The sequence below is a fragment of the Oncorhynchus nerka genome, linkage group LG7 (genome assembly GCF_034236695.1).
Source record: "Oncorhynchus nerka isolate Pitt River linkage group LG7, Oner_Uvic_2.0, whole genome shotgun sequence".
NCBI lineage: Eukaryota > Metazoa > Chordata > Actinopteri > Salmoniformes > Salmonidae > Oncorhynchus > Oncorhynchus nerka.
The window spans coordinates 29,544,340-29,567,112 of NC_088402.1; the positions used below are offsets into that span (position 1 = coordinate 29,544,340).

The 22,773-nt window shown below is 52.3% G+C and overlaps 1 protein-coding gene across 1 annotated transcript in view; it reads right to left on the reverse strand.

Moving 5' to 3' along the window:
* Positions 1 to 22,773, reverse strand: part of LOC115131432 (retinoic acid receptor alpha-A) — a 141,822-nt gene that overhangs the window by 44,791 nt on the left and 74,258 nt on the right. The gene's annotated exons all lie outside the window — the stretch shown is intronic.

The window sequence follows — 22,773 nt, forward strand, 5'->3', positions numbered from 1 at the left end:
GAATGTGAAATGTCAGAATAATAGCAGAGAGACTGATTCATTTAAGCTTTTATTTCTTTCATCACATTCCCAGTGGGTCAGACGTTTATATACACACAATTAGCATTAGGTAGCATTGCCTTTAAATTGTTTAACTTGGGACAAATGTTTTGGGTAGCCTTCTACAAGCTTCCCACAATAAGTTGGGTGAATTTTGGCCCATTCCTCCTGACAGAGCTGGAGTAATTGAGTCAGGTTTGTAGGCCACCTTACTCGCACACTCTTTATCAGTTCTGCCCACAAAGTTTCTATAGGTTTGAGGTCAATGCTTTGTGAATGGACACTCCAATACCTTGACTTTGTTGTCCTTAAGACATTTTGCCACAACTTTGGAAGTATGCTTGTTGTCATTTGCAACCAACATTTAACTTCCTGACTGATGTCTTGAGAAGTTGCTTCAATATAGCCACATAATTTTCCCCCCTCATGATGCCATCTATTTTGTGAAGTGCACCAGTCCCTCCTGCAGCAAAGCACCCCCACAACATGATGCTGCCACCCCCGTGATTCACGGTTGGGATGGTGTTCTTCGGCTTGCAAGCCTCTCCCTTTTTCCTCCAAACATAACGATGGTCATTATGGCCAAACAGTTCTATTCTTGTTTCATCAGACCAGAGGACATTTCTCCAAAAAGTATGATCTTTGTCCCCATGTGCAGTTGCAAACAAAGTCTGTAATTGTTATGGCGGTTTTGGAGCAGTGGCTTCTTCCTTGCTAAGCGGCCTTTCATGTCGATACAGGACTCGTTTTTACTGTGGATATAGATACTTTTGTACCTGTTTCCTCCAGCATCTTCACAAGGTCCTTTGCTGTTGTTCTGGGAATGATTTGCACTTTTCACACCAAAGTACGTTCATCTCTAGGAGACAGAGCGGTATGACGGCTGTGTGGTCCCATGGTGTTTATACTTGCATACTATTGTTTGTACAGATGAATGTGGTACCTTCAGGCATTTGGAAATTGCTCCCAAGCATGAACCAGACTTGCGGAGGTCTACAGTTTTTCTTGGCTGATTTCTTTGGATTTTCCCATGATGTCAAGCAAAGAGCCACTGAGTTTGAAGGTAGGCCTTGAAATACATCCACAGGTACACCTCCAATTGACTCAAATTATGTCAATTAGCCTATCAGAAGCTTCTAGAGCCATGACATAATTTTCTGGCATTTCCCAAGCTGTTTAAAGGCACAGTCAACTTAGTGTATGTAAACTTCTGACCCACTGGAATTGTGATACAGTGAATTATAAGTGAAATAATCTGTCTGTAAACAATTGTTGGAAAAATGACTTGTGTCATGCACAAAGTAGATGTCCTAACCGACTTGCCAAAACTATAGTTTGTTAACAAGACATTTGTGGAGTGGTTTAAAAACGAGTTTTAATGACTCCAACCTAAGTGTATGTAAACTTCCGACGGTATACAGAACCACTTATGACAAGGAGACTGAGTCCATGCAGTAACTATCTTTTACCATGACGACTGTGTAGTTAAGCTCACAGTATCTACAGTATCTTCTGCACCACCAGCCACAGAACACAAATGGTTAAACGCTCTGTCACTCAGTATTTCTCTGTCAGCTTAGTGTCATCACGACAATATTAAAGAAGGAGAAACCATCAGCGTATAAGGAAGGCAGCTATGGTTTCAGAACGGCAGTGTATCATTTGGCCAAGAGTTATCTCAACACGATGACCGAGGCACACCATCTGACCACCATTGCCTCGTCTCAGAGTAACTTGACAACCCTGGGGGCAGTTCCATGTGATGCCGTGTTTATGTGTGGCGGCCGTGGGGATTACTCAAACGTGTTTGTGCGTGTATGTGCGTGCATACTGAAAGTGGTGTTCTTTGAGGTGTTCTTTTTCCTTCATTATCTTCTCTCGTTCAATGAAAGAGCACGACAGAAACAGCAACATCAAGGCCACCTCTCTAACCACTGAACCATGTACACGGCGAGATAGAGAGACAGGAACACAGAGAGAGAGAGAGACAGAGAGAGAAAGAGAGAGACCACAGGAGGTTGGTGGCACTTTAATTGGGGTAGAACATGCTCGTGGTAACGGAATCAGGTGAGCCTGCACCACTCTCATCCAGAGCCCTCTGTTGTACACCTGTTTGTGCATGTTTAATTTCCTGAGTTTTCTCCGCATTCCCAGCATAAAGCGCTCGTCGATTCAGGCGCAGCTGGGAATTTTAGCGACAGAGCATCCGCCCATAGGTTAGGGATCCCCATTGTTCCAGTGGTTAGGCCGTTCCCAGTTCACGCTCTGGACAGTCGACATTAGGGTCCGGTTAGGGTGGCTACCATTCCCCTGGGCATGGTGACGCAGGGGGGTCACGAGGAGAGAATCAGTCTCTTCCTCATTGACTCTCCTGCGTTGCCCGTGGTACTAGGCCTTCCCTGGTTAGCTCATCATGACTCCACCATTTCATGGCAATGGAGGGCTCTCACGGGGTGGTCGTGAGAGTGCTCGGGGAGGTGTTTAGGGGTTTCCGTTGGTGCTACTACGGTGGAAAGTCCAGACCAGGTCTCCACCATATGCATTCTCCCCGAATATGCCGATTTGGCTCTCTCAATTACCATTGACGGGGCGATTGTGCGATAGATCTCCTAGTAGACGGCGCACTTCCCAGGAGTCACGTGTATCCTCTGTCACAGGCCGAGACGGCGTCAGGGGTATTTTCGGTCCTCTACTTCACCCGCCTCCTCAAGTTTCTTTTTTGTGAAGAAGAAGGAGGAAGGTCTGAGCCCGTGTATTGACTACCGAGGCCTAAATCAGATCACTGTGCGGTACAGTTACCTGCTACATCTTAACGGCACTGCGATTGAGTCAATGCACGGGACGTGCTTCTTCACCAAACTAGATCTCAGGAGCGCTTACAACCTGGTGCGTATCCGGGAGGGAGATGAGTGGAAGACGGCGTTCAGTACGACCTCAGGGCATTATGAGTACATCGTCATGCCGTACGGGTTGATGAATGCTCCATCAGTCTTCCAAGCCTTTGTAGACGAGATTTTCTGGGACCTACACGGGCAGGGTGTAGTGGTGTATATTGATGACATTCTGATATACTCCGCTACATGCGCCGAGCATGTGTCCCTGGTGCGCAGGGTGCTTGGTCGCCTGTTGGAGCATGACCTGTACGTCAAGGCTGAGAAATGCCTGTTCTTCCAACAGTCCGTCTCCTCCCTAGGGTATTGCATTTCCACCTCGGGGTGGAGATGGAGAGTGACCGCATTTCAGCCATGCGTAATTGGCCGACTCCCACTACGGTAAAGGAGGTGCAGTGGTTTCTAGGGTTTGTCAATTACTACCGGAGGTTTATCCGGGGTTTTGGTCAGGTAGTGGCTCCCATTACCTCACTGCTGAAGGGTGGACCGGTACGTTTGCAGTGGTCGGCTGAGGCGGACAGGGCTTTTGGTCACCTGAGGGCTCTGTTTACCTCGGCTCCCGTGCTGGCCCATCCGGATCCCTCTTTGGCGTTCATAGTGGAGGTGGACGCGTCCGAGGCTGGGAAAGGAGCCGTGCTCTCTCAGCGCTCGGGTACGCCACTGAAGCTCCGCCCCTGTGCCTTTTTCTAGGGGAAAAAGGCACAGAGCGGAGCGAAACTATGATGTGGGGGACCAGGAGCTGTTGGCTGTCGTCAAGGCTCTTGGAGACATTGGCTTGAGGGGGCTAAATACCCTTTTCTCATCTGGACTGACCACCGCAATCTGGAGTACATCCGGGCAGCGAGGAGACTGAACCCTCGCCAGGCAAGGTGGGCCATGTTTCTCACCCGTTTTGTGTTCACCCTTTCGTACAAACGAGATTTCCAGAACGTGAAAGCAGACTCACTGTCCCGCCTGTTCCTTGTTGAACGATTGATCACATTGACAATGCAAACAGTATGAAATAGGTAGAAGACACGAAAAGACAAGGCCAACGAGGCATTCATGTCTGTTTCTCCATTGTCTGGACTTCTGCCGAAGTCGGTTCCTCTCCTTGTTCGGGCGGCGTTTGGCGGTCGACATCACCCGCTTTCTAGCCATCGCCAATCCACCTTTCATTTTTCCATTTGTCTTGTCTTGTTTTCTTACACACCTGGTTTCAATTCCCTCAGTATTAGACGTGTATATAACCCTTTGTTCCCTCCCATGTCTGTTTGTTTTTCGTGAATGTGCACGCTAGACTGGTTTGCACTGGCATGTCAATCCATATTGTGTTTAGTATTCTTACTAAGAAACAAGTTTAGTTATTGTCTTTTGTTTTGAGTGCTCCTGTCAATGTTGAGTAAGGACGCGCAACTGATTACGCATTAAAGTAGGTCTACATTAAAGGAGGCCTGTAATACTTTATACCACCTGACCTGCACAGAAATGTAGGCATATAAATGTGAACATTTGGGGATCAGATAGTATTTCTAATTGGGTTAATGCACCACAACTAATGAGCTGTGGAGCTTCTCAAAGTAATGTTTCCTTCACCACAAACAACAAACAAATTAAGTTTGTTTTTACATCCATTCCTCAATGTATTTGAAAAATCTTTCCAGCTCTCTCCCTTTCAATAACCACTCAGCGTGAACGGGAAAAATGTCATGCTCTGATCCAGTGGAAACACTTGATTAGGCCTATTTTATGAGCAAATAGCCAACAGCTGTGTCTGTGCCAAGCTCACTGGCTGGGGAAACTGAGTGACAGAATATTTTAGACCATGTTGCAAGGCCATTCATGCCGGACCCAAGTTAGTAGTTGATTCAATGTTTCAAGTTCGTTGCAGACAGGCCATGTGTAGCCAATGTGATTTATAGGATATTTCTTTTATGAAGATATTTTCTACCTGCAGGCTGCAATGTTTTTATTTTGTTGGCTTTATAGGCATTTTTTACGGAGTTGTCATTTAGATATGGATCTAATTTTGATTAACCACAATACAATGATTTTGAGATACGAAGACGCTATTATAAATGAAATGACACTATTCCACAAAAATGTGCAGATGAAACCCATAACTGGCACGCAGATCGGTAGAAATGGTAAGATAAATTGGCATTCCACATGAGAAAGTTTGCAGACTCCTCATGTAGCCTATTACCGGCAACTTCAGGATAGTAATGGCAGAATCTGAGAAAGCCAGTAGGAGCGGGAGGAGGATGGTCAGGACAGGTTAAGTTTTCCCCTATGGTTATCTTGATCTCTGGCTCCCTCTTGAGTAATTTGTGTCTTATTTCATCAAACAGTGAGCTTAAACATCAGAAAAGAATAAACATACAACTTTTTGTCGGCCCCGAATGAAACCAGAGTGAACACCGGCACCCGCATGGTGTCCTGGAAAACCCCTAGTTCGTGACGGAGCTCTGGGATTGGAGGAGGCGTTGGTGTTTGATGTCTGACACAGCAGGAGGTTCTGAAGTTCTGAGAATCCTCAAACACACCAGCCAGCTACAGGAGATAAGTATTTACTCAATACAGGGCCCTGATCATTAGGGCATGCAACAGAAAACATTTTGTAATGGGAAATGAAAATCTGTTTCATATTGAACCAGGTAGTCTCTCCCTGTTTAAATCTGTTTTCTTCCGTTTGGTGCCTAATGAACACAACCCAGAGTGTTGATTCATCATCCATCCCTACATCATAGCACCCTGATCAGCGGCAGATGCTCCCAACCAATCAGGACGAGATCCTGGAGGAGGAACAGAACTGCATTATGGGGGACCCACCATCGCTGTCTGCCGTACCCCAAGGGACCTCCTTTTAGTCTGGGTTGGTTGACTACCACAAAATAAAGCAGGCACATCCTCCCTCCCTCTGTCTGCTCTGCTTTACAATACAAAGCCCTTTCATAATCGCATAAAAAAAGATTTGACATAGAGAGAAATATATATTTCTATGAGGTGTTTTGTAATAAGTATAGGATAAATTTGTTGGGATTTTGTGCAGAGACTGTGAAGGCTTCAGCATTGTTTGTTCAGTTTGTATCCTGTCTGCCAGCGTCCTTGAAAGTGCATTGTGTTAAGTCTATGTGGAAAAGTCATTGTTCTTTACAGCGCAACCAAGGCAACAAGATGTATAGATTATAAACTACATCCAATTTACCTCTATTCTGTTCATCTTAATCCTAGGTCCCACCATGATGACGGCATACTGTACAGCATGCAGGGTACAATAGGGTCTATTTAAGGTAATTAGACTATTTCGTTTCGGGGTGTCACTAATCCACTGTGTGTGTGTGTGTGTGTGTGTAGGAGTATGTCGCACGTCACTACTTCACAGGAGAGGCATTTGAACGTAAAAAATAATCTAAATGCGTTTTTTGGCAGAAATGCCTTCTGGAACGTGAACTTTCATGTGCCTTAATAACAAACTTGTATTCCATCTGTAAACACAAATATTTTTTTTAAATTACGAGCATAGTTGGTTTAGCCACAGAAAATGTCAGCAACCTTCCTGCTAGCCATGATTGCCTGAGCTCATGAGTGGGCAGGACATGACGCCAGATGAGTTCGGATTGGACTGCATGTAGCACGATTCTGTCTATTTGAGCTGGTCAGTATGTGTAGATAATCCTGTCTAACGCTGCTTTTGTTTATATGTTGTGTAGTATAACTGCATAAGTGTTGCTCTCCAGTTTCTGGAGGACCGAGTTTTGAAATCAGTGGAATTAAAGTATGATAGCTAACGAGATGGAGAAAACACCTGTCTCTGGATTACATCTTCAAACTAAGGGCAATCATGGCATCTGTGACAGAGGGAGAGGAGTCCATCCATGTATAGTCTAGCTAGCTACATTTTCAGATATTACACGTTTCTAATTTTGTCAGAAAGTCGTTTTTGTTTCAAGTTAAAGTGTACTGTTAGCTAGGTAGCTAATGTTAGTTGGCTGGCTCGCTAGCTAACGTTACATGTATGCTCTGTGTAGTAATATTATTCATATCTCAGAGCCATTTGCTATGCTAGCTATAGCCTAATGTTAGCTAGCTAACATTGAACCTGGTTGGTTAGCTACTTGCAGATGAATGCAGGGTAGTAACGTCATGAGTTGTGATTATGGTTCATTGTTTAGCTAGCTAGCTACAAGTCTTGATGTAGCTGGTAAATTCGCTCTGGCTATCTACTCCAATTTCAGAGCACTCTCATCTGAGCGTGCCAGAGCGTGCCAGAGCGAAGAATAACGGACACATTTACAAACGCTCAACACCCGTTGAATATGTCCGGTGTCCGTAAACGTTGGCAAAAAAACACAATTAAATTGTTGCCAGCAGCACAGTTGCAGTCACCAATGCTCTGGATAACATAAAACAGCCTAACCAGCTCTGCTAGGGTGAGAAAAATGGTCAGATTGAGCTGTGCTCTCATTTGTGTCGAGAAGTAGCTAGCAAGCTAGCCAACGTTAGCCAGTTAGCTTGGGTGCTTGACTGCTGTTGTTATGACAGAACGCTCGGATGTGTTGCCCTATTTGTGACATCAGGTGTAAGTAACGAATCCTAAAATATATACACATTTAACTTAATCTGCTGCTAAGGTCATTAAAACACACACACATAATGTTAATTTCACTAATGAATAGAGAGAGACAATCGGAGAGGCAGGATCACAGTACATCAACTTTGACCCCCATAGACACTGACAGCTCTATAGAATAATATATGGCTTACACCTGTGTATACCCTTCAGTACAATACTGGCCCCTCGTGTTTTACAAAAAGTGACCTCTCCTACATGAGTGTGCTGGTATTACGGTTGCTGTCCTTTCAGAATCACAAACATGTCACACACTGAAGTCCTATAGGTTCGCCACTGCGCAAACATGTCTATAATAGATAAGACTGTTAAGATATGAACATTTCAAGAAAGGAATGCATATATTTTGGCCTGGCAAAGTGGTCTCGACTCGTCTCGGGAAGAAATTAAGAGTTCTCACTGCCCGAGACAGAGTCAAGAATGAGTACAAAAGTATTCGACACCTACACAAGACCGAGACCCTCAATATGTGGTCTCGAGGCATGTCTCGAGTACTACAACACTGGTACAGTACCACTGCTGGCCAGATACAATACCACTGCTGGCCAGATACAATATCACTGGTGGCCAGATACAATACAACTGCTGGCTAGATACAATACCACTGCTGGACAGATACAGCACCACTGCTGGCCATTACAGTACCACTGCTGGCCATTACAGTACCACTGCTGGCTGGATATAGTACCACTGCTGGGCAGATACAGCACCACTGCTGGCTGGATACAGTACCACTGCTGGCTGGATACAGTACCACTGCTGGACGGATACAGTACCACTGCTGGACGGATACAGTACCACTGCTGGGCAGATACAATACCACTGCTGGCTGGATACAGTACCACTGCTGGCTGGATACAGTACCACTGCTGGCCGTTACAGTACCACTGCTGGCTGGATACAGTACCACTGCTGGACAGATACAATACCACTGCTGGCCGTTACAGTACCACTGCTGGCTGGATAGAGTACCAATGCTGGGCAGATACAGTACCTCTACTGGCCAGATACAGTACCACTGCTGGACAGATACAATACCACTGCTGGCCAGATACAGTACCACTGCTGGACAGATACAATACCACTGCTGGCCAGATACAGTACCACTGCTGGACAGATACAGTACCACTGCTGGACAGATACAATACCACTGCTGGACAGATACAGCACCACTGCTGGCCGGATACAGTACCACTGCTGGGCAGATACAATACCACTGCTGGCTGGATACAGTACCACTGCTGGCTGGATACAGTACCACTGCTGGCTGGATTCAGTACCAATGCTGGGCAGATACAGTACCACTACAGGGCAGATACATTACCACTACTGGCCAGCCACAGTACCACTGCTGGACAGATACAATACCAATGCTGGCCAGATACAGTACCACTGCTGGACAGATACAGTACCACTGCTGGACAGATACAGTACCACTGCTGGACAGATACAGTACCACTGCTGGCCGTATACAGTACCACTGCTGGCCGTATGCAGTACCACTGCTGGCCGTATACAGTACCACTGCTGGCCGTATGCAGTACCACTGCTGGCCGTATGCAGTACCACTGCTGGCCGTATGCAGCACCACTGCTGGCCGTATACAGTACCACTGCTGGCCATATACAGTACCACTGCTGGCCATATGCAGTACCACTGCTGGCCGTATACAGTACCACTGCTGGCCATATACAGTACCACTGCTGGGCAGATACAGCACCACTGCTGGTCCGATACAGTACCTCTGCTGGCCGGATACAGTACCACTGCTGGCCAGATACAATACCACTGCTGGCTGGATACAATACCACTGCTGGACAGATACAATACCACTCACTGCTGGACAGATACAGTCCAACTGCTGGCCGGATACAGTACCACTGCTGGCCGTTACAGTACCACTGCTGGACGGATACAGTACCACTGCTGGACGGATACAGTACCACTGCTGGGCAGATACAATACCACTGCTGGCTGGTTACAGTACCACTGCTGGCTGGATACAGTACCACTGCTGGCTGGATTCAGTACCAATGCTGGGCAGATACAGTACCACTACAGGGCAGATACATTACCACTACTAGCCAGCCACAGTACCACTGCTGGACAGATACAATACCAATGCTGGCCAGATACAGTACCACTGCTGGACATATACAGTACCGCTGCTGGCCGTATACAGTACCACTACTGGCCGTATGCATTACCACTACTGGCCGTATGCAGTACCACTGCTGGCCGTATACAGTACCACTGCTGGCCATATACAGTACCACTGCTGGCCACATACAGTACCACTGCTGGCTGGATACAGTACCTGTACTGGCGGGATACAATACCACTGCTGGGCAGATACAGTCATACTGCTGGATGGATACAGTACCACTGCTGGCTGGATACAGTACCACTGCTGGCCGTTACAGTACCACTGCTGGCTGGATACAGTACCACTGCTGGCCGTTACAGTACCAATGCTGGGCAGATACAGTACCACTACTGGCCAGATACAGTACCATTGCTGGACAGATACAATACCACTGCTGGCCAGATACAGTACCAATGCTGGACAGATACAGTACCACTGCTGGACAGATACAATACCACTGCTGGCCGGATACAGTACCACTGCTGCCTGGATACAGTACCACTACTGGCCGTATACAATACCACTGCTGGCTGGATACAGTACCACTGCTGGACAGATACAGCACCACTGCTGGCCGTTACAGTACCACTGCTGGCTGGATACAGTACCAATGCTGGGCAGATACAGTACCACTACTGGGCAGATACAGTACCACTACTGGGCAGATACAATACCACTGCTGGCTGGATACAGTACCACTGCTGGCTGTTTACAGTTCCACTGCTGGACGGATACAGTACCACGGCTGGACGGATACAGTACCACTGCTGGCCATTACAGTACCACTGCTGGGCAGATACAGTACCCCTGCTGGCCGTATGCAGTACCACTGCTGGCCGTATACAGTACCACTGCTGGTCGTATACAGTACCCCTGCTGGCCGTATGCAGTACCACTGCTGGCCGTATGCAGTACCACTACTGGTCGTATGCAGTACCACTGCTGGTCGTATACAGTACCCCTGCTGGCCGTATGCAGTACCACTGCTGGCCGTATGCAGTACCACTGCTGGTCGTATACAGTACCACTGCTGGTCGTATACAGTACCACTGCTGGTCGTATACAGTACCACTGCTGGCCGTATGCAGTACCACTGCTGGTCGTATGCAGTACCACTGCTGGCCGTATACAGTACCCCTGCTGGCTGTATGCAGTACCACTGCTGGCCGTATGCAGTACCACTGCTGGCCGTATACAGTACCCCTGCTGGCCGTATGCAGTACCCCTGCTGCCCGTATGCAGTACCACTGCTGGCCGTATGCAGTGCCACTGCTGGCCGTATACAGTACCCCTGCTGGCCGTATGCAGTACCACTGCTGGCCGTATGCAGTACCACTGCTGGCCGTATGCAGTACCACTGCTGGCCGTATGCAGTACCACTGCTGGCCGTATGCAGTACCACTGCTGGCCGTATACAGTACCCCTGCTGGCCGTATGCAGTACCCCTGCTGGCCGTATGCAGTGCCACTGCTGGCCGTATGCAGTGCCACTGCTGGCCGTATACAGTACCCTGCTGGCCGTATGCAGTACCACTGCTGGCCGTATGCAGTACCACTGCTGGCCGTATGCAGTACCACTGCTGGCCGTATGCAGTACCACTGCTGGCCGTATGCAGTACCACTGCTGGCCGTATACAGTACCCCTGCTGGCCGTATACAGTACCCCTGCTGGCCGTATGCAGTACCACTGCTGGCCGTATGCAGTACCACTGCTGGCCGTATGCAGTACCACTGCTGGCCGTATGCAGTACCACTGCTGGTCGTATACAGTACCCCTGCTGGCCGTATGCAGTACCACTGCTGGCCGTATGCAGTACCACTGCTGGTCGTATACCGTACCCCTGCTGGCCGTATGCAGTACCACTGCTGGCCGTATGCAGTACCACTGCTGGCCGTATGCAGTACCACTGCTGCCCGGATACAGTACCACTACTGGCCGTATACAATACCAGTACCACTGCTGCACCACTACTGGCCGTAAGCAGTAACACTGCTGGCCAAATTCAGTACCACTGCTGGTCGTGTACAGTACCACTGCCGGGCAGATACAGTACCACTGCTGGCCTTATACAGTACCCCTGCTGGCCGTATGCAGTACCACTGCTGGCCGTATGCAGTACCACTGCTGGTCGTATGCAGTACCACTGCTGGTCGTATCGTATGCAGTACCACTGCTGGTCGTATACAGTACCACTGCTGGTCGTATACAGTACCACTGCTGGTCGTATGCAGTACCACTGCTGGCCGTATGCAGTACCACTGCTGGCCCTATGCAGTACCACTGCTGGCCGTATGCAGTACCACTGCTGGTCGTATACAGTACCACTGCTGGCCGTATGCAGTACCACTGCTGGCCGTATGCAGTACCACTGCTGGTCGTATGCAGTACCACTGCTGGTCGTATGCAGTACCACTGCTGGTCGTATACAGTACCACTGCTGGCTGCAGTACCCCTGCTGGCCGTATGCAGTACCACTGCTGGCCGTATGCAGTACCCCTGCTGGCCGTATGCAGTACCACTGCTGGCCGTATGCAGTACCACTGCTGGCCGTATGCAGTGCCACTGCTGGCCGTATGCAGTACCCCTGCTGGCCGTATGCAGTGCCACTGCTGGCCGTATGCAGTGCCACTGCTGGCCGTATGCAGTACCCCTGCTGGCCGTATGCAGTACCACTGCTGGCCGTATGCAGTACCACTGCTGGCCGTATGCAGTACCACTGCTGGCCGTATGCAGTACCACTGCTGGCCGTATGCAGTACCACTGCTGGCCGTATGCAGTACCCTGCTGGCCGTATGCAGTACCCTGCTGGCCGTATGCAGTGCCACTGCTGGCCGTATGCAGTGCCACTGCTGGCCGTATACAGTACCCCTGCTGGCCGTATGCAGTACCACTGCTGGCCGTATGCAGTACCACTGCTGGCCGTATGCAGTACCACTGCTGGCCGGATGCAGTACCACTGCTGGCCGTATGCAGTACCACTGCTGGCCGTATACAGTACCCCTGCTGGCCGTATGCAGTACCACTGCTGGCCGTATGCAGTACCACTGCTGGCCGTATGCAGTACCACTGCTGGCCGTATGCAGTACCACTGCTGGCCGTATGCAGTACCACTGCTGGCCGTATGCAGTACCACTGCTGGTCGTATACAGTACCCTGCTGGCCGTATGCAGTACCACTGCTGGCCGGATATGCAGTACCACTGCTGGTCGTATACAATACCCCTGCTGGCCATATGCAGTACCACTGCTGGCCGTAAGCAGTAACACTGCTGGCCAAATTCAGTACCACTGCTGGTCGTGTACAGTACCACTGCCGGGCAGATACAGTACCACTGCTGGTCGTTATACAGTACCCCTGCTGGCCGTATACAGTACCCTGCTGGCCGTATGCAGTACCACTGCTGGCCGTATGCAGTACCACTGCTGGTCGTATACAGTACCCCTGCTGGCCGTATGCAGTACCCCTGCTGGCCGTATGCAGTACCACTGCTGGCCGTATGCAGTACCACTGCTGGTCGTATGCAGTACCACTGCTGGTCGTATGCAGTACCACTGCTGGTCGTATACAGTACCACTGCTGGTCGTATACAGTACCCTGCTGGCCGTATACAGTACCCCTGCTGGCCGTATGCAGTACCACTGCTGGCTGTATGCAGTACCCCTGCTGGCCGTATGCAGTACCACTGCTGGCCGTATGCAGTACCACTGCTGGCCGTATACAGTACCACTGCTGGTCGTATACAGTTCCACTGCTGGTCGTATGCAGTACCACTGCTGGCCGTATGCAGTACCACTGCTGGTCGTATACAGTACCCCTGCTGGCCGTATGCAGTACCACTGCTGGCCGTATGCAGTACCACTGCTGCCCGGATACAGTACCACTACTGGCCGTATACAATACCACTGCTGGCCATATGCAGCACCACTACTGGCCGTAAGCAGTAACACTGCTGGCCAAATTCAGTACCACTGCTGGTCGTGTACAGTACCACTGCCGGGCAGATACAGTACCACTACTGGCCTTATACAGTACCCATGCTGGCCGTATGCAGTACCACTGCTGGCCGTATGCAGTACCACTACTGGTCGTATGCAGTACCACTGCTGGCCGTATACAGTACCCCTGCTGGCCGTATGCAGTACCACTGCTGGCCGTATGCAGTACCACTGCTGGCCGTATGCAGTACCACTGCTGGCCGTATGCAGTACCACTGCTGGCCGTATGCAGTACCACTGCTGGCCGTATACAGTACCCCTGCTGGCCGTATGCAGTACCCCTGCTGGCCGTATGCAGTACCACTGCTGGCCGTATGCAGTACCCCTGCTGGCCGTATGCAGTACCACTGCTGGCCGTATGCAGTACCACTGCTGGTCGTATACAGTACCCCTGCTGGCCGTATGCAGTACCACTGCTGGCCGTATGCAGTACCACTGCTGCCCGGATACAGTACCACTACTGGCCGTATACAATACCACTGTTGGCCATATGCAGCACCACTACTGGCCGTAAGCAGTAACACTGCTGGCCAAATTCAGTACCACTGCTGGTCGTGTACAGTACCACTGCCGGGCAGATACAGTACCACTACTGGCCTTATACAGTACCCATGCTGGCCGTATGCAGTACCACTGCTGGCCGTATGCAGTACCACTACTGGTCGTATGCAGTACCACTGCTGGTCGTATGCAGTACCCTGCTGGCCGTATGCAGTACCACTGCTGGTCGTATACAGTACCACTGCTGGTCGTATACAGTACCACTGCTGGTCGTATACAGTACCACTGCTGGCCGTATGCAGTACCACTGCTGGCCGTATGCAGTACCACTGCTGGTCGTATGCAGTACCACTGCTGGTCGTATACAGTACCCCTGCTGGCCGTATGCAGTACCACTGCTGGTCGTATACAGTACCACTGCTGGTCGTATACAGTACCACTGCTGGTCGTATACAGTACCACTGCTGGCCGTATACAGTACCCCTGCTGGCCGTATGCAGTACCACTGCTGGCCGTATGCAGTGCCACTGCTGGCCGTATACAGTACCCCTGCTGGCCGTATGCAGTACCACTGCTGGCCGTATGCAGTACCACTGCTGGCCGTATGCAGTACCACTGCTGGCCGTACAGTACCACTGCTGGCCGTATGCAGTACCACTGCTGGCCGTATGCAGTACCACTGCTGGCCGTATGCAGTACCACTGCTGGCCGTATACAGTACCCCTGCTGGCCGTATGCAGTACCCCTGCTGGCCGTATGCAGTGCCACTGCTGGCCGTATGCAGTGCCACTGCTGGCCGTATACAGTACCCCTGCTGGCCGTATGCAGTACCACTGCTGGCCGTATGCAGTACCACTGCTGGCCGTATGCAGTACCACTGCTGGCCGTATGCAGTACCACTGCTGGCCGTATGCAGTACCACTGCTGGCCGTATACAGTACCACTGCTGGCCGTATGCAGTACCACTGCTGGCCGTATGCAGTACCACTGCTGGCCGTATGCAGTACCACTGCTGGTCGTATACAGTACCCCTGCTGGCCGTATGCAGTACCACTGCTGGCCGTATGCAGTACCACTGCTGGTCGTATACCGTACCCCTGCTGGCCGTATGCAGTACCACTGCTGGCCGTAAGCAGTAACACTGCTGGCCAAATTCAGTACCACTGCTGGTCGTGTACAGTACCACTGCCGGCAGATACAGTACCACTGCTGGTCGTATACAGTACCCCTGCTGGCCGTATACAGTACCCCTGCTGGCCGTATACAGTACCCCTGCTGGCCGTATGCAGTACCACTGCTGGTCGTATACAGTACCCTGCTGGCCGTATGCAGTACCCCTGCTGGCCGTATGCAGTACCACTGCTGGCCGTATGCAGTACCACTGCTGGTCGTATGCAGTACCACTGCTGGTCGTATACAGTACCACTGCTGGTCGTATACAGTACCACTGCTGGTCGTATACAGTACCCTTGCTGGCCGTATACAGTACCCCTGCTGGCCGTATGCAGTACCACTGCTGGCTGTATGCAGTACCACTGCTGGCCGTATGCAGTACCACTGCTGGCCGTATGCAGTACCACTGCTGGCCGTATGCAGTACCACTGCTGGCCGTATGCAGTACCACTGCTGGTCGTATACAGTACCCCTGCTGGCCGTATGCAGTACCACTGCTGGCCGTATGCAGTACCACTGCTGGTCGTATACCGTACCCCTGCTGGCCGTATGCAGTACCACTGCTGGCCGTAAGCAGTAACACTGCTGGCCAAATTCAGTACCACTGCTGGTCGTGTACAGTACCACTGCCGGGCAGATACAGTACCACTGCTGGTCGTATACAGTACCCCTGCTGGCCGTATACAGTACCCCTGCTGGCCGTATACAGTACCCCTGCTGGCCGTATGCAGTACCACTGCTGGTCGTATACAGTACCCCTGCTGGCCGTATGCAGTACCCCTGCTGGCCGTATGCAGTACCACTGCTGGCCGTATGCAGTACCACTGCTGGTCGTATGCAGTACCACTGCTGGTCGTATACAGTACCACTGCTGGTCGTATACAGTACCACTGCTGGTCGTATACAGTACCCTTGCTGGCCGTATACAGTACCCCTGCTGGCCGTACCACTGCTGGCTGTATGCAGTACCACTGCTGGCTGTATGCAGTACCCTGCTGGCCAGTACCACAGTACCACTGCTGGCCGTATACAGTACCACTGCTGGTCGTATACAGTTCCACTGCTGGTCGTATGCAGTACCACTGCTGGCCGTATGCAGTACCACTGCTGGTCGTATACAGTACCCCTGCTGGCCGTATGCAGTACCACTGCTGGCCGTATGCAGTACCACTGCTGCCCGGATACAGTACCACTACTGGCCGTATACAATACCACTGCTGGCCATATGCAGCACCACTACTGGCCGTAAGCAGTAACACTGCTGGCCAAATTCAGTACCACTGCTGGTCGTGTACAGTACCACTGCCGGGCAGATACAGTACCACTACTGGCCTTATACAGTACCCATGCTGGCCGTATGCAGTACCACTGCTGGCCGTATGCAGTACCACTACTGGTCGTATGCAGTACCACTGCTGGCCGTATACAGTACCCCTGCTGGCCGTATGCAGTACCACTGCTGGCCGTATGCAGTACCCCTGCTGGCCGTATGCAGTACCACTGCTGGCCGTATGCAGTACCACTGCTGGCCGTATGCAGTACCACTGCTGGCCGTATACAGTACCCCTGCTGGCCGTATGCAGTACCCCTGCTGGCCGTATGCAGTACCACTGCTGGCCGTATGCAGTACCCCTGCTGGCCGTATGCAGTACCACTGCTGGCCGTATGCAGTACCACTGCTGGTCGTATACAGTACCCCTGCTGGCCGTATGCAGTACCACTGCTGGCCGTATGCAGTACCACTGCTGCCCGGATACAGTACCACTACTGGCCGTATACAATACCACTGTTGGCCATATGCAGCACCACTACTGGCCGTAAGCAGTAACACTGCTGGCCAAATTCAGTACCACTGCTGGTCGTGTACAGTACCACTGCCGGGCAGATACAGTACCACTACTGGCCTTATACAGTACCCATGCTGGCCGTATGCAGTACCACTGCTGGCCGTATGCAGTACCACTACTGGTCGTATGCAGTACCACTGCTGGTCGTATACAGTACCCCTGCTGGCCGTATGCAGTACCACTGCTGGTCGTATACAGTACCACTGCTGGTCGTATACAGTACCACTGCTGGTCGTATACAGTACCACTGCTGGCCGTATGCAGTACCACTGCTGGCCGTATGCAGTACCACTGCTGGTCGTATGCAGTACCACTGCTGGTCGTATACAGTACCCCTGCTGGCCGTATGCAGTACCACTGCTGGTCGTATGCAGTACCACTGCTGGTCGTATACAGTACCACTGCTGGTCGTATACAGTACCACTGCTGGCCGTATACAGTACCCCTGCTGGCCGTATGCAGTACCACTGCTGGCCGTATGCAGTACCACTGCTGGCCGTATGCAGTACCCCTGCTGGCCGTATGCAGTACCACTGCTGGCCGTATGCAGTACCACTGCTGGCCGTATGCAGTACCACTGCTGGCCGTATGCAGTACCACTGCTGGCCGTATGCAGTACCACTGCTGGCCGTATGCAGTACCACTGCTGGCCGTATGCAGTACCACTGCTGGCCGTATACAGTACCCCTGCTGGCCGTATGCAGTACCCCTGCTGGCCGTATGCAGTGCCACTGCTGGCCGTATGCAGTGCCACTGCTGGCCGTATACAGTACCCCTGCTGGCCGTATGCAGTACCACTGCTGGCCGTATGCAGTACCACTGCTGGCCGTATGCAGTACCACTGCTGGCCGTATGCAGTACCACTGCTGGCCGTATGCAGTACCACTGCTGGCCGTATACAGTACCCCTGCTGGCCGTATACAGTACCCCTGCTGGCCGTATGCAGTACCACTGCTGGCCGTATGCAGTACCACTGCTGGCCGTATGCAGTACCACTGCTGGCCGTATGCAGTACCACTGCTGGCCGTATGCAGTACCACTGCTGGCCGTATGCAGTACCACTGCTGGTCGTATACAGTACCCCTGCTGGCCGTATGCAGTACCACTGCTGGCCGTATGCAGTACCACTGCTGGTCGTATACCGTACCCCTGCTGGCCGTATGCAGTACCACTGCTGGCCGTAAGCAGTAACACTGCTGGCCAAATTCAGTACCACTGCTGGTCGTGTACAGTACCACTGCCGGGCAGATACAGTACCACTGCTGGTCGTATACAGTACCCCTGCTGGCCGTATACAGTACCCCTGCTGGCCGTATACAGTACCCCTGCTGGCCGTATGCAGTACCACTGCTGGTCGTATACAGTACCCCTGCTGGCCGTATGCAGTACCCCTGCTGGCCGTATGCAGTACCACTGCTGGCCGTATGCAGTACCACTGCTGGTCGTATGCAGTACCACTGCTGGTCGTATACAGTACCACTGCTGGTCGTATACAGTACCACTGCTGGTCGTATACAGTACCCTTGCTGGCCGTATACAGTACCCCTGCTGGCCGTATGCAGTACCACTGCTGGCTGTATGCAGTACCCCTGCTGGCCGTATGCAGTACCACTGCTGGCCGTATGCAGTACCACTGCTGGCCGTATACAGTACCACTGCTGGTCGTATACAGTTCCACTGCTGGTCGTATGCAGTACCACTGCTGGCCGTATGCAGTACCACTGCTGGTCGTATACAGTACCCCTGCTGGCCGTATGCAGTACCACTGCTGGCCGTATGCAGTACCACTGCTGCCCGGATACAGTACCACTACTGGCCGTATACAATACCACTGCTGGCCATATGCAGCACCACTACTGGCCGTAAGCAGTAACACTGCTGGCCAAATTCAGTACCACTGCTGGTCGTGTACAGTACCACTGCCGGGCAGATACAGTACCACTACTGGCCTTATACAGTACCCATGCTGGCCGTATGCAGTACCACTGCTGGCCGTATGCAGTACCACTACTGGTCGTATGCAGTACCACTGCTGGCCGTATACAGTACCCCTGCTGGCCGTATGCAGTACCACTGCTGGCCGTATGCAGTACCCCTGCTGGCCGTATGCAGTACCACTGCTGGTCGTATGCAGTACCACTGCTGGCCGTATGCAGTACCACTGCTGGCCGTATGCAGTACCCCTGCTGGCCGTATGCAGTACCCCTGCTGGCCGTATGCAGTACCACTGCTGGCCGTATGCAGCACCCTGCTGGCCGTATGCAGTACCACTGCTGGCCGTATGCAGTACCACTGCTGGTCGTATACAGTACCCCTGCTGGCCGTATGCAGTACCACTGCTGGCCGTATGCAGTACCACTGCTGCCCGGATACAGTACCACTACTGGCCGTATACAATACCACTGTTGGCCATATGCAGCACCACTACTGGCCGTAAGCAGTAACACTGCTGGCCAAATTCAGTACCACTGCTGGTCGTGTACAGTACCACTGCCGGGCAGATACAGTACCACTACTGGCCTTATACAGTACCCATGCTGGCCGTATGCAGTACCACTGCTGGCCGTATGCAGTACCACTACTGGTCGTATGCAGTACCACTGCTGGTCGTATACAGTACCCCTGCTGGCCGTATGCAGTACCACTGCTGGTCGTATACAGTACCACTGCTGGTCGTATACAGTACCACTGCTGGTCGTATACAGTACCACTGCTGGCCGTATGCAGTACCACTGCTGGCCGTATGCAGTACCACTACTGGTCGTATGCAGTACCACTGCTGGTCGTATACAGTACCCCTGCTGGCCGTATGCAGTACCACTGCTGGCCGTATGCAGTACCACTGCTGGTCGTATACAGTACCACTGCTGGTCGTATACAGTACCACTGCTGGTCGTATACAGTACCACTGCTGGCCGTATACAGTACCCCTGCTGGCCGTATGCAGTACCACTGCTGGCCGTATACAGTACCCCTGCTGGCCGTATGCAGTACCACTGCTGGCCGTATGCAGTACCACTGCTGGCCGTATACAGTACCCCTGCTGGCCGTATGCAGTACCCCTGCTGGCCGTATGCAGTACCACTGCTGGCCGTATGCAGTGCCACTGCTGGCCGTATACAGTACCCCTGCTGGCCGTATGCAGTACCCCTGCTGGCCGTATGCAGTACCACTGCTGGCCGTATGCAGTACCACTGCTGGCCGTATGCAGTACCACTGCTGGCCGTATGCAGTACCACTGCTGGTCGTATACAGTACCCCTGCTGGCTGTATGCAGTACCACTGCTGGCCGTATGCAGTACCACTGCTGGTCGTATACAGTACCCCTGCTGGCCGTATGCAGTACCACTGCTGGCCGTAAGCAGTAACACTGCTGGCCAAATTCAGTACCACTGCTGGTCGTGTACAGTACCACTGCCGGGCAGATACAGTACCACTACTGGCCTTATACAGTACCCATGCTGGCCGTATGCAGTACCACTGCTGGCCGTATGCAGTACCACTGCTGGTCGTATGCAGTACCACTGCTGGTCGTATGCAGTACCACTGCTGGTTGTATACAGTACCCCTGCTGGCCGTATGCAGTACCACTGCTGGCCGTATGCAGTACCACTGCTGCCCGGATACAGTACCACTACTGGCCGTATACAATACCACTGCTGGCCCAATGCAGCACCACTACTGGCCATAAGCAGTACCACTGCTGGCCAAATTCAGTACCACTGCTGGTCGTGTACAGTACCACTGCCGGGCAGATACAGTACCACTGCCGGTCGTATACAGTACCCCTGCTGGCCGTATACAGTACCCCTGCTGGCCGTATACAGTACCCCTGCTGGCCGTATGCAGTACCACTGCTGGTCGTATACAGTACCCCTGCTGGCCGTATACAGTACCCCTGCTGGCCGTATGCAGTACCACTGCTGGCCGTATACAGTACCCCTGCTGGCCGTATGCAGTACCACTGCTGGCCGTATACAGTACCACTGCTGGCCGTATGCAGTACCACTGCTGGCCGTATGCAATACCACTGCTGGCCGTATACAGTACCCCTGCTGGCCGTATGCAGTACCCCTGCTGGCCGTATGCAGTACCCCTGCTGGCCGTATGCAGTACCACTGCTGGCCGTATGCAGTACCACTGCTGGCCGTATGCAGTACCACTGCTGGCCGTATGCAGTACCACTGCTGGTCGTATACAGTACCCCTGCTGGCCGTATGCAGTACCACTGCTGGCCGTATGCAGTACCCCTGCTGGCCGTATACAGTACCCCTGCTGGCCGTATGCAGTACCCTGCTGGCCGTATGCAGTACCACTGCTGGCCGTATGCAGTACCACTGCTGGCCATATGCAGTACCACTGCTGGCCGTATGCAGTACCACTGCTGGTCGTATACAGTACCCCTGCTGGCCGTATGCAGTACCACTGCTGGCCGTATGCAGTACCACTGCTGGTCGTATACCGTACCCCTGCTGGCCGTATGCAGTACCACTGCTGGCCGTAAGCAGTAACACTGCTGGCCAAATTCAGTACCACTGCTGGTCGTGTACAGTACCACTGCCGGGCAGATACAGTACCACTGCTGGTCGTATACAGTACCCCTGCTGGCCGTATACAGTACCCCTGCTGGCCGTATACAGTACCCCTGCTGGCCATATGCAGTACCACTGCTGGTCGTATACAGTACCCCTGCTGGCCGTATGCAGTACCACTGCTGGTCGTATACAGTACCCCTGCTGGCCGTATGCAGTACCACTGCTGGCTGGCCACTGCTGGCCGTATGCAGTACCACTGCTGGCCGTATGCAGTACCACTGCTGGTCGTATACAGTACCCCTGCTGGCCGTATGCAGTACCACTGCTGGCCGTATGCAGTACCACTGCTGGTCGTATACAGTACCCCTGCTGGCCGTATGCAGTACCACTGCTGGCCGTATGCAGTACCACTGCTGGTCGGATACAGTACCCCTGCTGGCCGTATGCAGTACCACTGCTGGCCGTATGCAGTACCACTGCTGGCCGTATGCAGTACCACTGCTGGCCGTATGCAGTACCACTGCTGGTCGTATACAGTACCCCTGCTGGCCGTATGCAGTACCACTGCTGGCCGTATGCAGTACCACTGCTGGTCGTATACAGTACCCCTGCTGGCCGTATGCAGTACCACTGCTGGCCGTATGCAGTACCACTGCTGCCCGGATACAGTACCACTACTGGCCGTATACAATACCACTGCTGGCCATATGCAGCACCACTACTGGCCGTAAGCAGTAACACTGCTGGCCAAATTCAGTACCACTGCTGGTCGTGTACAGTACCACTGCCGGGCAGATACAGTACCACTACTGGCCTTATACAGTACCCATGCTGGCCGTATGCAGTACCACTGCTGGCCGTATGCAGTACCACTACTGGTCGTATGCAGTACCACTGCTGGCCGTATACAGTACCCCTGCTGGCCGTATGCAGTACCACTGCTGGCCGTATACAGTACCCCTGCTGGCCGTATGCAGTACCACTGCTGGCCGTATGCAGTACCACTGCTGGCCGTATGCAGTACCACTGCTGGC